At 40.0% G+C, this 20,080-nt stretch overlaps 1 protein-coding gene across 3 annotated transcripts in view; it reads right to left on the bottom strand.

The window, feature by feature from the left end:
• LOC124162110 (proteoglycan 4) overlaps positions 1–20,080 on the bottom strand; it is a 673,012-nt gene that overhangs the window by 427,136 nt on the left and 225,796 nt on the right. The window lies entirely within an intron of this gene.

Below are 20,080 nucleotides of genomic sequence, written 5' to 3'. Positions count from 1 at the left end.
CTCGTAATGAATAAGATGGAGCGATGTAGCCCAGTGGGCAGAGTGCATGGCTTATAATTGAAGGGTACTGGGTTCAAATCCCGGTTTAATAGTTCGGAAACCCCGAATAAAATCCTTCATGTGTGAGAGGGCCAAGGAAAAAGAACTGGCCCCCTTGCTCTGAATGAGCGATACTGACACGCCTGTGTCCAAGGCTGGGGTGAGCTCTACCTTTACCTATCCATTATCCTCTTTATAGAAAGGAATGCTGCGCGGTTCGTCAAAAATTGCTACGGGCATACAGACAGCGTTACCCAGATGTTAAGCGAGTTAGGCTGGGAGCAGCTGGCGACTGGTAGGCTGCGCGAAAGGCTTAGATTGCTTGAACATGTGAGAACGGATATCTTTAAGAATGACACGGAGAAAATAATATTAAACCTCCACTATATTTCCAGGTCCGACAGAAGCGATAATTTAAGAGATATATTTAGTCGAACGGATAGATATAGGAATACGTTTTTCTCCCGAACCATAGAGGGCTAAAATAAATGCTAGTCGTAATTTCCTTAGAGCAATTCCTTTTTCCGTATAAACGGCTGGAGTTCTAACACCCCCTGCTACTCGCCTTTTAGGCGGCTTGTGGGGTATTATGTAGATTTAGATATATCCAAACCAACTTTCATGTTGATTCAGAGAGAGTGACTAGAAGGAGAAGTGTTGGCATAAAAATTATTCATGTATGCTCAATTAATATACAAATTATTTAATAATCCAACTATTTATTCTTAAATATATTTTACATAGTGTTTCCTGAGATAAATGCTTCCATTTCTCATAATTCAGGGTTATCATAAAAGAATGGTTTGGCTTCAGTAATTCATAGGATGATAGAAGGGATAGTGTGGCAGAGATTTTTCAGAGGTTGTCCGATCCCTACTTGAGAGCTTCGAGGAGGGCAGTTCCAAGTGCAGCACTCCTTCCGTCGGATGGGATGTTAGCCCGTTGATCCCTAGGTGCCATTCGTTATAAGTATGCTGATATCGATGCCGGGTTTCTCTCCTATCGAGCGGTATATTGAAATTAATATCGAAATTTATTAATTACTAAAAAAACTGTTTGAAACGGAAAATTCGAAAAACACAGAGAATTATAGCTGTAAGTGATTCCGTTTTAATCTAAACCATGTTCAAAAGCGCACCATTATTTCGTGACAATTCTGTATTACTGAAGCTGGGATATCGTTTTGGCCTTTGCTTTAGGTTACTGCCTAAGCACCCCTCTGTAGGTGTACTCCAAAGGTATCCCTGCACCTCCATTGGCCAAAGAAATCACTTGAAGACATCTCACGGCTGAAAAAATAATCAACGGCCCTCTCCTAAGTTCTCTTGTTCCGATGAACGACGTTTATCAGTTTAGGATTGAGACGTGCTCTTTAGAAATTGAAAATAATTTTCAGTTACAGAGGTATTTGGAGAAGAAAATACGTCGGTCATTTTGAAGAAGGTATTGTCGACGCGTGCGGGGAGAGGAGAGAGGAAGCTTTAAGCTTTGTTCACTGCAACTTAGCTCTACTTAACCTGCCGTATCCAAAGAGTTGAAAACTCAAAAAGGAAATCTTTATTCGCGCCCTATTCTTGATTATTTCAAAGTGAATTGAATGTGCTAGTTGTGTATTTTTGCTCGTTTGAGAATGCATCGACATAGAAGATCATAGAATATACGATTTTGAGGAAAAGTAGAAAAGAAAGCCACATTTAGCCATTACTGTCGGTAACTTTCAGTAAAAACGTAGGTGCGAGCCACGACAATAGTTTAGTATACGTATAACCAAACGATATCGGTGTATACTAAAATCGATCATACGATTAATGCACGGTTTAATGTTGTTGATTAGCTTAGATTATAATGTTTAAATTAACCCATTATATATTGCACTGAACATGTTGACTCTCTAAACAGTGCAGTCAATATGAAAGGTTAATTATGCTTTCCCGCCAGATGCATTAGGGCAAGTAATCTCTGACGTCTCAGTAAAGTATATTACACTGAAAAAAACGGAGGCTTAAAACGAAAAATGAATTCTTCGCCGGCGTCTACATCAGCAACTTTATAGCGGGGGATAAGGTAGCCATAAAATGTTAATTAAATACTTACTCCCTCTTTCTCTCTCAAAAAAAAAACTTATTTCACCGCTAAGGTTTCGCCAGACGGCGGAAACCCCTTTGCCTTCTGAACGCTCCACCCTTTTAATTCGCTGCGAGGCTCCGCTTTCACCAGCCGGGAGAATCGCTTCCGAGTTTATTTATGAACATATTAAGCCTTCTCACTCCTCCATATCATCGCGCTCACCTTCAGTCGCTTCAACCTCATCCCTCCCTTTTACTTTCCCGCCTTCCCACAAGCCCCCGCGCACCGATCTAACAAAGAGGATCTGCTCCCTATCTTCGCTTTGGAAGCCTCACGCGCGCCACACCACCACCACCACCCTCTAGCGCCGACTTGGGAAATTAAGCCCTCGGTCCGCGAGGGGGTGCTTTAAAAAAGGCCCAGGAGGATGCGGAATCGAAGTGTTCTCCCGAAAACGCGAGGTTACAAGAGGCTGGGTCTACCTGTAAATTTTTTGTCTGTACTACGCGTTTGCAGAAGGAACTGGATTTTGGGAAAGATGACAGGTATTGCCGTCTCCACCCAATGAGGATAACAGGGCGTGAGGCCTCTCACTAGAGAGTTAGGATAAACAAGGGGGAACCCAAAAATGACTGGACGCAATTTTTTTTATTCAAAATTTAATTTTTTGTGTTACAAACGCTAGTCACCTTCGAAATACCCTCCATTTCAACTGATACATTGGTTAAAACTTTTTTCCACTGCGCGAAATACCTTTGGTACTAGTTGTTTCCGATGCCTTGCACGACCGCCTTCCATTCTATTTCCACCTACGCAATGTGATGAAAACATTTCCCTTTCATCGCTATTATCATCCGGGGGAACCAAAGGGTATCACAAGGTGCGAGATCTTGTGAGTAGGGTGGGTGAGAAAGCAGTGTCATGCAATTTTTTTTACCGATGACTCAATTGGCAGCAAGTAGCAACACGTGCCGCAATTTTATCAAGAGTCAGGAAACGGGGAATGAATTTCGCCGCGATTCGTCTCATTTGCTAATCTTCGGCTTAAATTCATTGCAATGAACTTAAAGAAAGATCAAATTGTTCAGCGAGTCCGTAAATAGTACGTCTTATATCCTCGCGCACAAGGGCACGATTTCTTTCCACATTTTCATCAGTTCTGGACCTGGAAGGCCGACCCGGACGTTGAATGTCTTCGATCGACATGTTGCCGCGTTTGAATTCCGTATACCATTTGTGCACTTCAGTTCTTTTTAAGGCGTGTTCATTATAAGCTATAGACAAAAGATTAACCGTGTCCACCTTAATTTTATCGAGCATAGAACAAATTTTCAATGCTGCACGCTGTTTTGGAATAATAGCCATTTCAAAAATAGAAGGGATTAAAAACTCTTCGCATGTAAACTGTCACAGGGGCTCGCTAAAACCGTCTAAAGCCATGTCGTTTCGCATACTGACTCAGAAATGATTAAATAACGCCCATCTAGTGGGAGGAGCCCAAAATATAGGAGTTACGTGCGCAGCGATTTCCGTCCGGTTATTTTTGGGTCCTGTCCAGTATTCGGGAAGTAGGAGTACGACTACGATAAGGAAGGATTCTCCAGGTGAATATTAAATAAGCAATCACCCCCCGAGCTTTAATATCTCAGTTATATTCAACTTATGTTATTGCGTTGATTTTTATTTAATTTTAATTTCATGGATTTTGCTTCTTGGACAGTTTGGATAGTGTAAGGTTAAATCATCTTTTTTACTTGGGCAGAATAAAAATTATTGTTAGTCTCCCTCCTTTGTTCATTGATGGTGTAACACACAAAAATAAAACAGCAGTTCGTGACACAACCGAGTATTTTCCTGGCTTGTTACCAATTACATATTCGGTGTGACTGTTAGAAGACCTGGGTTACAATTCCGTAAAAGCCAAAAAAAAACCAAACGTATCATACTATTCATGAATTTTTTAGTTTAACCCTCTAGTGGATCCCAGCCTAATTCATTTAACACCTGTTTACCGCTTTCTGCACGCCCGTACCTGTTTTTGACGAATCGTGCAACCTGTGGGGTAGCCAGGAATTTCATTCGGGGGGTGGGGGGCGGGTCCAAAATCAGGAGGAAAACTTTGATGAACAGGATATTAAGTAGAGGGTTTTAAACTAATTTTAACACTTTTCATAGCCAATAAACTTCATTTGTAAACTATTTCGTTAAAGTAAAAAAAAAATATCTTTTGCAAATTCATGACTTTTCAATATTTTGATTCCTTTTATGAAGCAAAGTAATTGTGGTTTTATATTTTTGGGGGTCCGGACCACCCCTGGCTACGCCCCTCCATGCATCTTCCCTTTGATGTAGTAAAATACACCGATTAAGTCTTTCTGCGCCTGATCTTATATGCTCGCTGATAATTCAAGGTGAGGACGAATGAGTGCAAAATAGCACCTCTCTTCTCCTTTTTCCTCCACAAAACGCGTCCTAGCTTGGACCGGGGTAATTTTAACACTGAGTAGAAAGCACAAATTAGGTTCATTTAACATGTTTTATGCAAAGTCATAATATTCTTAGCTACCCGTTTAATTTAAACGGGCACCCATATCTTGTTAAAATACAATTACATGAATCAAATCTATTATAAAGCTTACTTTTATCTGACTTGTAATTTCAATGCATTTTATAGCATAGTGTGTGCTCCTTTAATCAAAATTTTAACTTCGTAATAGAGTTTATCATCACTTTGGAGATCCGACCGAGACTCTTCTCCACGAAATTGCGTGAATTCATCGCGTTAGGGTCGTAACCAGAAAGGCTTTGTATTTTAGGTCCGCCAAGATATTAGATTACTGAGTTTAGCTTTTGATAAGCCTGGCTAATGCAGAAGTAACTTCAAACTCCTTTTGATGGGGTCTGGAGGTCTGACAGCAGACACCGGTGAACGCATAATTACGTGTTTTCCGATAAAAAAAACTATTTTCTGAAGAAAAAACCTCAGCCCTCTTTTTTTCATCCCCGACATGGCCATACGTCGTTTTCTATCTGGAAAAAAAGAAGGTTCCAGTGAGGTTCTCTGAGGTTTATGCGAGAAAATAATTGCCGTGGCCTTTCCATTCAAACGTGGGTCCCTTAAAGGCCGAGTCTAATTTAAAAGCGAGGCCTCCACCCTGCCTTTGCTTTTTTTCCGGCTTATCGTTTGCCGGTCATGTCCTTCGTTAATTCTCACCGAACCCAATGGCGGCACTCCGAACTTCCCTTCGTTAGAGTGAGCGCATATCTTTAAAGCTGGTCTGGTATTTGTTGGAGGCGACCCACAGCTGAGGTCATTTGCGCTATGAGGAAAGGGCAAGGAGCAAATGGTGGAGAGAAACCCGGCGTCGGCATTAGCATGCTCTTAACGACAGGCGCCAAGGGGACCACAGTTTAACGTCCCATCCGACGGACGGAATGCTGTACTTGGAGTGCCCTCCATAAGGCACGCAAGTAGGAATCGGGCAGCGTCTCTTAAATCTATCCCACTGCCGGGATTTGAATCCAGTTCAACCGCGTGGGAAATCAGCTCTTTACAGACACACACATGGGCTATACAACCCTAATACGACCAACATTAGAGTACGCATCTCTTGTCTGGCACCCACATTTTAAAGGAGAGGCGAAGGAATTGGAGAAGGTGCAGAGAAAATCTGCAAGGTATGTGTTGGGAAAGCACAAGAAAACGGAAAGTGTTTAAGAAATGCTGAGAGTTCTGAGGTGGGAGAGTTTACAGGAGAGGAGGAAAAGAAGCAGGCTATGTGGCATGTTTAGAATAATTAGTGGGGAAAAAGCATGGAAAGAGTTTGGGAAGGACATTTCAAAACCCAGCTTTGTTGGAAAAAATGATCACCAGTTCAAGATAAAGTGCCGATCACAAAGGACAAATGCAAAGCAGTTCTCCTTCTTGAATAGGACCATGAGGGACTGGAACGACCTTCCAGCAAAATTATTTGAAACCTTCCCGAAATTTACTCCAACCCAATTAACCGTTTTAACATTTTCAGCCCGAAAGTAAAAATTTTAACTTTGCCCAGATCCGAAAATTTTGCCGAGCGAAGCCTGCCGTCATCTATAAATAACGCTCGGATCTGGGCAGACTCCGGCGCGTCATTCATAGTTGAACTCGGCCTCAAAGTGAACCCGGGGCGCACGAGGTTTTAATGACACCGAATGGTTCTTTGACCCATTGTACGTACTTACATCGTAGTATCAACAGTATTGTTAGCTCTTATACCTTCAAGTCATTTCACAAAATAGTGCCAGTATCCCATAACATTTTCATTCCGCTTTGGAGTCGACGAGATAACCCTTAACCAGTGACTTGAAATAGTTTTTACAATACCAGTGGCGTGTGGTCTGGGATACCGCAATAAATCAAATATTCATAAAGTGTTACGACGGAATTTTTATTGCTTAAGTTTATGTTTCTTTATCTTCCAAACTATTCCAAACTTTATACTTTATGCGTTACCAATACGAATCAATTTTTCAGTAAAAGAAGTAATTTTAAACATGATCTAAGAACTGATATAAAAACACTTGAGTTATTATTATCGTTTTTAAGTGTCAATGTCTCGCCATAATTCAAAATAAGGCCTTGAATGTCAAAGAAAGATGACTAACTAATAGGAAACAATTGAATTCATCTCCTTTATTCCTTTTCTTGATGCATTCTGCAGGCGTGACGTGAAAGTCTCTCAGATCGCTAATGGACTTAATTTGTAAATTTACAGAATAAAATAATAAAAACATTTGATTTCAATAGTTTTAGACCCTTATTACTCGAAAATATGAAGCAAACGATGATTTTAGCTATTTAAAAACAACCAATTTGAAAATATTTATAATTTAAAAAACGCAGCCAGGTCTCTCAGACCGTACGATACCGGTCAAGGATTAAAGTGTCCTGGGGTGTCACCTACACCCCACTCGCCCTTCCACTTACCTCTTCCCATCCATAGGACTTCCCCTGAGCACTTTCCTTTTATGAGAGCTAATTATTTTTCTCCCTATCAGCACGGAGAACATTACATTCAGCATGTTTAATAAAATATTTCACGCATCGAAGCCCAAAGTTGTAAAGTTAACGTCAAATATGCTGCCGAATGTCAAATAACGTGCATAGAAAACTTCCGTTGAATACATTTTTCCCATTATCGATTTTATGGTAATAGTGTAAATGTAAATATTTAGTATGGATCTATTTCGGTGGACCTATTTAATAAATAACACGACATAACTGTATCATTCCAAGTAAAAAGAAAAAAAATATTTTCTTTGGAGTGTCGATGACACCCAACGATTATGATGGGTGCATTCTGCATATTTTTTGTTGCTTTCACAGACGTTTCTCTCCTCGTAATGTAGGCATCTTCAGAGTTTAAAAATGGTCAATAAAGATAAACGCTACCGTAAGCGACAAAATGTACACGAAATTCACCCAAAATAAGCTCTTATAAAAAATTTTTTTTAAAAAACCAGCCTTTATATTTAGATTACAGGGGATGAGCAACGTTTATATATGACACAAAGCAAAAAAACTCAGTGACCCCGAAAAACCAAAAGTGACGTATTAAAAAAGTCGCTATATTTATTAAATTTTCAGTGAATGGTAAGCCCCCTATGTTTCAAAATGCCACCCCTATGCTTTTAAATGCCTACCCCTATGTTAAAAATGCCACCCCCCTATGTTAAAAATGCCACCCCGTACGTTTTATGTAACGGTAAAACTATATTCAAACATTTACAAAACCTTACAATTGTTAATAAATATATGAAGATCATAATTAGCTGTTGTACAGTTTTCACAAATTAAATGTATATGTGAAGTCGCAAAACACGAAAATCGACCATTTGGAACTTCTTAGATCAAAAACATGTTTTGGGGGGCTATAGGTTGACTGGGGGGTGGTTAAAGGGGGGTTGGAGAGAAAAAGTTATATTTTCATGTATTGTCATCGGAAATGAAGAAGTGTGCAAAATTTCAGCGTTTTTGCTTCACAGGAAGTGAGTCAAATTTGAGTTACAAGATTTGTACCAGACAAACAGACAAACAAACAGACAAATAGACAGGTTGGTGAGTTGATATAAAGGCTGGAAAAAAAGAAATTTCTTTGCAATCAATGTTACTCGAAAGCTTCAGTCACCTTGGAAATCAGTCGCCTGACGTCCCTCAAACGCTATTGACCTTCGAAATTCGCATTTCCGTTTCCATAGTCCGCCCCCATATATGCTATTCATTTTGAATCCGTGATTGACGCATGACGTCACTCTGTATTGCCATCTCAGAAGCGAAACATCAATCGTCATGGCCTCTTATCACTGCCGCGCCGTTTCCTACCCCATCCTCCTATTTGCCTCTTACAATGGCGTCTGATGCGCTTGAAGCCACCTCACCCCCAAATCTTAAAAATCTCACCCTAAGATTCGGCGTCTTTGACCAAACGAAGCTATCTTTGGTTGTGTGCGACAGCCTCCATTGATATTTCTTTGTACGATTCCATGAATCGAAAACCACACATTTCATTAAATTAGGTATATTTCGTTTGCCTTATGGTTAAAATTTATTTCCGTGTTGATTATTGGAGGACGTTATGAAATCTAACCATTACGAAAGTAGGAAGGTCAGAGGATAGGTATCCCTGGGCTAGTTGACTCCTCAGCAGATGTGTCGCGGGTATTCGTCACATAAGAAAAATGCCAAGGGAGATGGAAAAAGGCTTCAAAGCCCAGCAGACAAAGAGAAAGGACGAAGTGCCGGATATGGTGGGCGAGGAGAGACAAAAACTCTTAAGAGGACGTACGGACGAGACAGAAATTTTGAATGGAGTGAGAAGGTACTGATAGTGGTAAAGACATAATCAATGGTGTTCTAATTTTGGATTCTGTGATCGTCACCAACATTTTCACCAGTCTGAGTCATCTAGAATAGCATATCATTTTCAGTTTACAGGGATGTTCCGATTGGGTTCAATGGGTGCTCCGAAAATATGCCTTCTTCCGCACACACATTAATCTCTTTAAGTACTCAGTGTATATAACGTATTATTTTTACCTTAAATCGAAAAAAAATTCAACAGTATTGGTGAAACAAAGGATGCATGTATTTATCTACTTGCATTTTCGCTTTCATACTTGGTTACTGATTTACGTTTGTCTGCTGATAATGTGCAGTCAATGCAGTAGCGTAGCCGTAGAATTTTGAAATGCGATTGGGGTTTAAACGGAGATTTCGAGGCCCTTCCGGGGTATAAGTAAAAAAACTCCAGGGCAAAGAGGTCTAGGGATATTTGGGATTTTTTCAATATTGAAAACGTTATTTTCAGGACTCAAAAGCAGTAATTTTCACGAGTATTATTAAGTGTTTTTTGTCCATTGAGGCCATTTTACTCGTTTTTTGCGCCCCTTTAGGCTAAAGCAGGGTTGTGACCCGGAATTCCCGCCCCCCCCGTGACGACGCCACTGAGAAAATGGTCACATATATGCTATCACACAGTCAGAGAGGTATCAGTTTCTACTGTTCTCATTTTCGGGACCTCGTCTGTTCCCTCTTTCCTTTTAAGCTTTACGAGATTCAAGGTCACTCCTTCGCCCCCTACCCTCTCCCCCACATCCCTTCTACTGTCTAGCGCACCAAAATGCGTGGGCGTGGTTTTTCCTCGGCAGAAATTCAAATGGGCTGCGCGACCGTGGAACGTCCTAGTGAAACTTGCGCCGCAGCTCTAAGACTACGTCTATATTCGGCAAAACCTCTCTGAGAGCCATTTGATATAAGCCAGCTGATTATATGTGACCAATGTTTCAATTATAGTAATGAGCTTAAGAGGAACCATCATTATTGGCGGATCTAGGGGGTGGGCACGCGCCCCTCCCGAATCCTTAAAAAATATGCAAGATTTTTTATACGGTCCCATTATCATTGTATTCCTTTTGTATTACGAGGTATCCTTGTGCCCCCCCCAGAAAAAAATCCTTGATACGGCCTTGCTTGTGCCCCCCTCCCCAGAAAGAAATCCTGCATCCACCCCCGGCCATAATTCCCTTTCAAACAGTCGTGTTTCTTTTTCGATGAAGTTTTGTTCTTCTGGAAATGAAGGCTAACATCTTGAAGTTCTCGGGCCGTGTAGAGTATCATGTTCTGATGATATTGTTATTACTAAAAATTACCTATTTGTTATTAACACGAATTGCTCAATGGTAATTTTGTTATAAATACGAATTTCTTATTGGTTATTTTGTTACTAATGCGAATTACCTATTGACAATTTCTATGTTAATACGGAATTTCTCGAGAAAAGTATAATTATCATGAAAATTAAAAGCATGCAGAATCGACATCTGTCTACATCCCTCTTTTTGAAAATTGAAAATTTACCATGACTTGCCATGAGAAATAACTCTCCTGTACTGGGAATCCTACCACGGAGTTTTATGTTTATGGACCTCTGCGCAGACCACTACGTTCCCTAGATTACCTGATTTTGATGACAATTTTAATGCGGTTAATGCTCCGACGTGTTAATTACGTTGAAATTTTTACCACAGTATATTTATTCGTATTCGTCGCCCCGAAAATAGCACTGTTTGGTCTTAAATTCGGGGGTCTTTACAAAATAACAATGAACTGCAACACACATCCATGCCCATGATAGGGGCAAGCTACCCAGACGGGACTCGAACCAGCGTCATTCGACTTGGCGAGCAAGGATTGTACTCCGCTGCCACCGAGACCGGTAAATATTCAAAGATGTAAACCTGGTATATTTGAGATGTAGGAAAATGTGGCCGATGGTTAACCCATATTCCATATTATTATAAACATTTTATGATAATAAAGAAAGTTTAAAAAGTATAATTAGCCGCCAGAAAAGACGAAACACGACTGATAGGTAAGGAGTGATGCAGCTTCTTTATCTCCTCATCTACCTCTGCTGCTTTTTAGCGACGTGAATCGGCGTTTAGTCATAAATGAGTCGCCTTGTGCATCAAAGACATCTTGGCATACACCTATCTGCGTTTCAGTTGGCTTTGGGGCTTTTTTTATATGTCCGACTATATGCGTTGTGAACAAGGCTCCATATCCTCCTGCTGTGCTCTTCAAGGACCGAGGCAAGAAATGCGAAGCGATAGGATGGGGTGAGGGTGTGGGAAGGGGGGCTAATAAAGCTTTGTGTTTGGTGAGTTATGCATATGTGCGGAGGCGTCAGTCATGGGAACTCAAGGTCAAGTGATGACGTCCTCACGAACCGTGAAAATGGTTCTTTGCTGATTGCCGAGTGTGGGTGATATTCACGACCATCGGCCCAAAATTAGTCTCGCGTTAAAAGAATAGCTTAAGGGTTCGCTTGGGGAGGGAGGTGGTTTAGAGGCTTGAAGTAATGATTGATGGATCTCTGTATGGTTATCAAGGGGACTGCATGGAGGAGGCACAAGTCCATCCCATGGAAGGCTGATTTCTCATGCCATTTCGGCCGCATTTTAATAGGTTTTCAAAAATGACCGCGGCGCGGTGATGAGTGCAATCGATCTGTTTTTCCAATACATTGCAGTATAATGTTCGCTGTTGCAAGTAATCGCATTGTAAAGTTGTAGATTTGATTTTCACATCATCATTTGGAGAAATTTCTGTCAATGCCCCTAATTACACATTTCCCTGTGGAACTCGGATCAATTTGTTCGTCAGAGACGCGAGTGGCGACTTTTGTAAAGCCATTTAAATGTGCGGTGGGTGACAACACATTTAGTGGCCGAATTGAGAATCCTCTTTTGTAATATTCGTGGTGGTTATGATGGATCCGTTTGATGTAGTGAAATTGTTTGTTTCGGGTCAGTTCTGGTGGAACCGTACCATTATAATTGCAAGAAATCTTCCTAGTTCCACTTACGGTATTATATGCTTGTGGACAGCTTGTTGGAGATCTTATTCAATTATTTTCGCTTTCAACACCCTTCATGAAGAAGATAAATTTTAGAAAAACTTCACTTTATGTCTGACACAGGATATTAGGAAAATATTATGCGTAACACAATACGATGTGAAACCGACGCATACATTATCCAAGGTTAAAAATGTATTGAACAAAGAATAATGTATTAATAATGTTATCCGCAGCGCTACAGGACGCGTTTCGTTGTTTTATCAACTTTAAACGATATGTTTTAATGATTTGAAAGCATCAAAACGTGTCCTGTAGTCTAGTGATAAAGATTTTAAGTGGAACTTGCAAGATCTCTTTCATTTATAAAGTTCGGGATGTACTACGGTAAATAATAATTTTGAACTTCCTCTACTTCAGAATAGGGTGCCGTGCGGTTGTATACAGATTTATCTCTACGAAAATATGTGATTCAGATTATTCTTCAAACTTTAGACTTTAAAAATGCATGTTTGACATTTAGCAGAAGTTTTCAGATAAAAAAATTTGAAATGATTGAAAAATAAAGACAATCTTCAATCCTGCTCTTTTTTATTTTCTACTTTGCATATAGAGATTACAAGTGACAAGGATTATAGCTGTATAGAGCTAATATATCTTTTTTCAGGAAATCATAAATATCCATCTCCAGTTGTTATCGACCTTCATTTGTTGACACAACAAGATTTCATTGAATAAAATGCTCTAAATAAAATGCTCTAAAGTTTAAAAAAATACAATGCTCTAAAGTTTACAGTGTACAAAATTTATGGATTCCCTAATCACAATTTTAGATAATTACTGTCCGCGAAATTTTTCAATTATTTTTCTTAATATTATCGTTTGTTTATTTATTAAATTACAGTCAATCATATGATTTCACAAATAATGTGACACAAAATGCACAGTCAAACAGATTTTTATAATGTGTCAGTTTTACTGTAAATGCACACTATTTAATTCAAATAATATCATATTTCTGCGAAGACTCTTGGCTTACCAGCAGGTGTCTCTTATAATGTGTCAGTGGAGTTATTACATATCACTAACAGCAGCATTCATGTGCAGGGCATCCATTCCTTTGTCGAAGTCCATTTCGTAATCAGTGACCTCAAATCCCAACTTACTCTTGCATGTTTTGATAGCGTTCCGTTCCGCACTTTTTAGCATTCTGGACCAACGTGCGCGCTGTCATGCTCGCAGATAATATCTATGGCGGTAATTTGTCACCAACGGTTAACTATCGAGTTCCAAGGATTATGAATTGCAACTCTGAGGATAATTATCGAATACGCCTCGTATTACTTAGTGTAGTCTGAAAATTGTGTGCCTATTGTCATCACAGTCTGCGTCGGCAATGATACTGTACTTACCTTTACCCAAAAGCACAAGCGACCGTAAAAATTCAGAAGTATTGTGTTGGTGTACGAAAATAAGGGATGTTTTCCGAAAATAAGTCTGTGCACTTCGGTGAATACTAGGGGAGGCTCAAATTTATTTCAACCCCATGACAAATATCAAAGTTTGCCACGCACATCGTACACAAGGAGTTATCCTTCCACCCGCGACTACAGGTTTTTGGTTACTGGACTATTCCAGTCTCATTATTGTGTGCTGCACAGAGCTTGCGCTATAAATTCAATGGACTCGTGTACTAGTTTTTTTTTATCGTCGATAGTAAAGTTTTTGAAAATTAAATAAATCCATACTCTTTGTTTTTTTTCTATCTGTCTCCTACATCTCGATTTATTCGAGTTGAAAAATCGACGGGCTTTACCCTCTCGCAGATAAATTTGTGACCTCTCTGACTCATTGCTGGCGGCTCCCCGCTTCTCCACAACTCGTCGGCATCGCGTATCCGTCTCAAGTGGTTCATTTTTATCAATACTCTAGTGAGCAATTTTTTTTTCTTTTAAATATCGGGTCTCCCAAAACGAGTCAATGAGCCTGAACTTCAGTGATGTCACTTGCTCATGAAAAGTGGGCGGAAACTTTTGATTTTTTTAATTTTAAAGTTATGAAAAAAATGGATGAATGGGGAAATTATTTTCGTAACCATATATCTTTCCGTGGAGAAGAATGTAGACGGTGAAGTGGAAGGAGTGGAGGAGGAACGACGAAGTGCAGGACATGGTGGGTGAGGAGAGGCAGCTTCAAGATAAGATACGAGGAAGAGAGAAGGTATGGATGGAGCGAGTACTGAGCGGGGAGGGGATGTTGAAAACAGCGTTAGAGAATATGATTTTCAGATAGAATGAAAGGGAGTGGGCCGTATTTTGAATTAAAGAGGGAAGTACATGAACGAAAGGGAGGCTACCAAAATGATTCTTAAATACTAATTGAAACCTACCTAAATCGTTAGAATACTTAAATAATATAATATATTTCCTTTCCGTCAACTGGATGCGTATAAAAAATTACTGTTTCGGGTTCGAATGAACGATTCACGTGTCGCACTCTAACATTTGCCATGGGGCTCAATGGCCGTTTCCTGATTTCAACAGAAGGGCTCCCACTTCCTCATTACTTACTTAGTTGATCAATTTATTCGTCGTCAGTTTTCAGTATTACCACATTTTGAAAGCTTCCTTTCTTTGACTTCACTGCTGCTATCAACGTCTAAGCTTTATTCCCATAGAGAAACATGCTCCATATGTATCATCTGATGATTTTTTTCCTTACTTCTATGTTTCTACTCTCAGCTGTAAGAAAATTAATCTTTTAACAGAAAGCCCATTTCACCTGTCCTATTCTATTATCTATTTCTTGCTTGCTTTGTCCACCGTTGGTAATTCGGCTTCCCAGGCAATGAAAATCTTTCACCTCTTCAAGTTTATGCTTCCCTGCGTTAATCTTTGTCTTAGCCTCCTCTCTTTTGCTGAACACTGACATTTTAGTCTTTACTTTGTTGATTTTCTGCTCATATCTGGCCCTTGTCCTTTACATATTTTCCAACGTTACTGTCATCATCTAAGCCACACTTCCATAAAGGAACATGCTCCATTTGTAGCACGAAGCCATGGACGTGAAATAAATATTCCTGTGGAAGTTTACAAAGTTTTTCTCGCTTAATCAAAATGAAAACAATTTGCCTACTCTGAGGTACAGAACCGTACCCTTTGAATAATAATAATTTATTTACTCCTACATTTTGGTTTTACACCTGAATATAAGATAACAAAGAGGAAGAGCTTTAGGTGGTCTCCAAGGTCATGGGACAAGAATTGAGCCACCATCAAATAACAAAAATGTAATAATAATATCATATTTATTTCACAGGTGCATTTAGGACTAGATAGTCCTCTCTGACAATTAACATGATTGGCAATCACATACATCCATGCCTTGGATGGTGGTCAAACCACCCAGGCGGGATTCGAACCCTCCACCTCTAGGTTAGTAGTCGGGGACTTTACCCCGGCGCCACCGAGGTCGGCATGTATGTATAATGTATGCCAATAAAAGAAAATAATAATGCAGTAAATAATGCATGAGCGAATGCGCGCAAGGCGTTGTGTTTGCAGAGGTAGAGGGGGCCAGAGTTTTCGTGTTTGATCTGAGTTTTTCGCAGCGTTCCTCGAAATTGGTAACGACTTTCGGACCTTCCTCCGCGTAGGAAACCGTGCGCGCCCTCACGCGAGTGCTTTGAGAGTTAGCCACTCCGTTTTCCTCGCGGCTCGAAATGCCACCGCGCCGCGCCCTCTGTCTATCTTTCTCTCCCTCGAGTGCTTTGCTTTTCCTTTCAATTGGCTCGCGAAGGCCAAGGCATGGCGTCACTACGCGTTTGCAGTGTCCGGGGGTAAGGGGATTTGCGCTAGCATGAATTGAGGAAAACCACCCACGGCCGTGGCCGCACAGTGCTGCCATCAATTTGAAGGCGGCCAACTCTCGCTTCACTCCCCATCGCCTAGACTTTGTATTATTCTGTCTGCCTTTCATCACATCCCCACACTAATGCCACTAAAGAGATCTCTCTGCAATGTAACGGCAGTCTGGATAGTATCTTAGGTTTGAATGGAGACGACCTATGTAAGAATGGCCTTGGAGCAATGGGTGGACCTTGTGCACCCATCGTTCCCTAAAAAATGATAGGTGAATTATTTGTGTTATTTTATGTTATTAGGGTATTAGTTTTGCATTCTCAGTTCAACCATTGGTGATTAAGCTAGCAAATTGTAACGAAATGCATTGATGCCTTAATGAAGGTACTGCAAAGGATACAAGGTGAGTAATAATGGTTCCCAAGTTCGATCAAGCTCAATAAATGACGAATTATTCGAGTCAGATTAAGCATTTTGCGGAATGCATAGAGTAATCCCTACTAAGCGTGTTCCTGTATCTTAGGTATAAAAACTGTACTTCACTATTTTCTGGGAGATTTCAAAAGCAAGACATTGGAAGATGTTAATTAGGTTTATCTGCACTTTACGCGATCGAGCCCAGTTGATCACTTTACGTCAAAACCGAAGGTCTCCACTCTACTGTCCTTGTGGCCACTTCCTTCCAACCATCCTGGGGTTCCATATGCTGCAGATCATCTATTATGTCATCTATCCTCATTTTATTTTATACTCCTCTTGATCTTCTTCCCTTCGGGTAAGTTGAATTTGCTAATTTAAGATATCTTTCCTTATTCATCCCTTCCACATGAATGAGCTGGTTTAGTTATAAAAATTTGAAATGTATGCATTATATCGTACGCTTTATTGTAATAAAAAGCAGCGAAAGGAGACAAAACACGACTAGTTTAGTTGAGATGAATCCTTACATGAGTTTCCGACGTTATTCAGTAATACTTATTTGATAAATATGTAATGGACAATGGCCAGATATCCGCTGAAAATAAACAAAGAAAATATTCTTCGAATTCAAGTGAGAACGCAATATTCTACTAAGATATTAGTGTGCATTAAAAGAGAGGAAGACAAACATTAACCTAGGAAAGCATATGCTTGAAGAGATGAAAGAGTGTTCGCACCTGGGAAGCTGAATTACCAACGATGGAAGAAGCAAGAAAGAAATAGTCAGTAGAATAGGGCAGGTGAAGTGGGCTTTCTACAAAAATAAGAATCTTTTTACAACTGAGAATGCAAGCATGGGAGCGAGGCATGGACGTTGACCGTAGCAAATAAATCAAGAGTGGAAGCATTCGAAATGTGGTGCTGCCGAAGAATGATGATGATAAAATGGATCGAGTGTGTAAGTAATGAGGAAGTGCTAGGAAGAGTGGGAGAAAAGAGAAGCCTCCTAAAAAACCTCAAGCAGAAGACGGGGCAACTTAGTTGGCCACACTATGAGACACGATGGCCTCATGAAGACTATTGTTGAAGGACTAGTGGAAGGGAAATAGGGCAAGGGACGGCCCCGAATGAGTTACATAGGACAAGTTATAAATGATATAAAAGAGATGAAAAATAATTCACTATAAAAAGGCTTGTGGAGAGGAGAGAGGAGTGGAGAGCTGTGTCAAACCAATCTTAGGATTGCTGACTAATGATAATGATATACTTATGGAATCAATTATTTGCTAAATTATTTCGCGATGCAGAATTTATTTGAAGTTTTAAGATAATTTCTAATGGAGCCTTCTTGAATGGTTTGCTCTCACCGGAAGCCTATTGTGGCGCAGAAGGGGAGGGCAGAAAAGAATTGGGATGGGGGAAGTGCTCCGTCGCTTGATTCAGATTGAAGTGGTTGTTCCCGGAGTGTTTGTGAGTTTGTGTTGGTGACGCACGTTGCCTTGGCTGTTAAAATAACGAATGGGCTGATTCTGGCCTCTCTTCGTTCCCCAGATGACTCCATTCTGGAAATTATATGACTAATACTCCTTTTGAAGCATGGATAAAAAGTCACCGCTACACACGGCTAAACCGCGGGTAAAGTGGGAGAAGGTCTTCGAATTCAAGTGGGAATGAGAACGCAATATTCTACTGGAATGCAACATCCTTTATAACTCCACCGAAATTTAAGATTGTACCACCTAGGTTACGTCATGGCTCGTCATCACCTGGTACATTTGCATCGAAGGCAGAGAGTTAATAGTGGTGCACGAATTCACTTTGAAGAATCAAAAAAAGTATTGTCGTCGATGCCAATGTACAAGATAATGCCATGCCACGTCGAGCCTTAGGTGGCACGGTATTAAATTTATGTGGAACTATACTTTTTTGCATTTCATTATGCTCAGTCAATTTCATGAAGTCACGCCCGAAATAACGAATCACGCATTGCTCTGTTTCTACATATTTTTTCATGGCACTTTACTTGTATATAATTTACGATGCAGGGCAACTGAGGATGTAGATATGACAATTTTTGGATAAACTCAATACAAAGGTATTAAACGTTTTGACTTAAGAAAAATATCCCCCCGGAGTTAATTAGTTTTTTTGGTGGATTATCATGAGGATCAGATATATCACTATACGAACAGGCCGTTACAACTGCGAGAATTCCGCATTTTCTTTCATTTTACAGTTCACGTACTTGCTGGACCCAAGGAAAATGAAAGACGTTGAAAGATTCGGCTCCTCGAGTCAATCCGGTGCCTTCAGCCCCCGAGGGTATTCCCACCACCCTGGTCAGTCCACCCTTGAGATGGGATGTGTATTGAGGGGTTAGAAGGATTGCAAAGAGACAGGTGCAGAGGGATGGGGAACTTATTTGGGGGAGAAAAATATAAAAATATATAGGTGGAGTGAAACTTGTTAAGGAAATGGACGATCTCCGTGTTCGCAATGGCATGGTCCAATCTGATGAGGAAGAAGTTCACAGTTTAGGTGTAGTATGGAGGAAACAGGAAGAGAGCGATGCCATTTGACGGGGTGAAAGTGGATCCGCGTCAAATGGGCCAAGTTGAGGGTCGACACCACGACGAACGGTCGAATCTCTTTATATCGATATTGATCGATTACCTTGGTATCCGAAAGCGAAAGGCAGTCTGTCGGCACTTTATGAAGTAGAAAGAAGTAAATATCAAGTAGGAATCAAGTAACCAACACCTGAGGGGAATGGTATTACTCCAACTATTAATATTAGCATGTGTGATGAAAACCATGAACCAATTGCACGAAATCTGTGTCAAAATTCTGATACTCCTCCAAATTTGCGAGAACCTTAATACTCAATAATAACCCTTTATGATTATTATATTTACGCCTAGTTAACCAGTCGTATTTTCTTGAATTTGTATCTGTTTTCAATATATTACTCTAATATAATATTTTCGGAGTACAAAAATTAGGCCCTTGTAAGCACTTGCCTGCATCACAAATTTGAAGATTTTGCCTTAGTATTTTCTCAGATATTTAAATTATTACTTGACTGTAAGCCAAATGTTTGCCAATGTATACTCTATGATTATATCTTGTGAATATCTGAATAATAACCAATGTTTTTAACGTCATTCTTTGCGAAAAAATACGACCATCAGCGAGAAAGTGGTACGTTCCCTAAGCTTACTATTTCACTACCGTTCCCTTGCAGTGCCGTTGTTTTCCGTAATCGCAGCGAATATTAGGAATAAAATATCAACTTTAATATGAAATATCAAAAAAAGTAAGCTTTCAGCGAAAGCGAATGTGGCGCCACTTCATTGGTTAAGAAACGTTTTCGACTCACGGTAAATACATGCATGGATATCAAAATTACCGCAATGAGGCATTGTTGTATTTGATTATCATATATTTATTTCGCAATGAAGGTGGTAACAGGTTGAGTACATGTAAATATGAACGAAATATTTGGATTTGGAGATTTTTTTATTGGAGGGCTATATTTGTTCCGAGTGTTGAAATGACGTGCGGGGTGATGGAAAAGTTAATTAAAATCTCCTGTAAACCCCAAATTGTCGAAGTCTGATAATCGGTGTACACCGGTAATGTTCCTAAAGCTCATTTATTTACGATGGGACGCATAAAATTTTAATTCAATTCACGTAAGACTCAACCGTTTAAGTAGATGCAAAAAAATTGATTGTGGTGTTTGCAATTAAAATATCGGCATAGTGGTTAACCTCGAAGAGACGCGTTCAAACCTTG

This window comes from Ischnura elegans, chromosome 7, assembly GCF_921293095.1.
Source record: "Ischnura elegans chromosome 7, ioIscEleg1.1, whole genome shotgun sequence".
In the NCBI taxonomy this organism is placed as follows: domain Eukaryota; kingdom Metazoa; phylum Arthropoda; class Insecta; order Odonata; family Coenagrionidae; genus Ischnura; species Ischnura elegans.
This window is presented reverse-complemented; position numbering and strand designations above follow the sequence as displayed.